Below are 760 nucleotides of genomic sequence, written 5' to 3'. Positions count from 1 at the left end.
GTTTTGCTCGAGTGATCTGCTCATTCTTTTGCAGGTAAACAACGTATCCTGGAAGAAGCTGTGGGACGTGTTTCGAAAGGAAATGGAAATTCATCGATTGTACGTGTTATCGGTAAAAAAAAAACAATTTTTTGGGCAGGACCGATTACAAACGGCTTTGATGTGTTGCAGGTGCCGACATCCAAACATTTTAGAGTTGTTGGGCTGCTTCTCCGATGAGACGCGCTACTGTCTGGTCTATCCTTACATGTCAAAGGGGTCGCTCTTCCACAGACTCCATCATCAGGTAGATTGATTTTGTATTAGTATCAGCTGAAAGTGGACTCAAAAAGAACATGCGCCAATTATTTTTTATTTATTTATTTTTATTCAGTTATTTTCTCAGAGACGCTGCCTACAGAAAAACAGTCAAACAAACTAAAACTGTCATGCTGAGTCAAAAGCCAAATGAGTGACATTAAAAACCAATGCCGTGCGGAGTATTTTTAAAAGAGCCAGAGGCGGACAAATTATATTGATTATAACTGCTACAAGTGTGCACATGTGAAGTCTCCCTTTTAACGTGTGAGCAAACTAAATGACTATAATGGCGTCTACAGAACAGTGGGCCCCCTTTGTCCTGGCAAGAACGTCTCGCCGTCATCAACGGGATCGCCAAGGCCTTACATCACCTCCATACGGCCCAACCATGCGCAGTCATCTGTGGGAATCTTTCCAGGTACGTTCTCACTTATGCTTCACGATGTCCTCAAAAAAAAAA

At 42.2% G+C, this 760-nt stretch overlaps 1 long non-coding RNA gene across 1 annotated transcript; it reads left to right on the top strand.

Annotated features, from left to right (window-relative positions):
• Positions 1-8: 8 nt before the first annotated feature.
• Positions 9-749, top strand: LOC109509021 (uncharacterized). The gene is made up of 3 exons (XR_002166846.1): positions 9-99; positions 172-286; positions 600-749. It is a non-coding gene; the product is annotated as an uncharacterized LOC109509021 (long non-coding RNA).
• Positions 750-760: the final 11 nt, after the last annotated feature.

The sequence above is a fragment of the Hippocampus comes genome, unplaced genomic scaffold (assembly GCF_001891065.2).
Source record: "Hippocampus comes isolate QL1 unplaced genomic scaffold, H_comes_QL1_v1.1 C16731264, whole genome shotgun sequence".
Lineage (NCBI taxonomy): Eukaryota > Metazoa > Chordata > Actinopteri > Syngnathiformes > Syngnathidae > Hippocampus > Hippocampus comes.
This window is presented reverse-complemented; position numbering and strand designations above follow the sequence as displayed.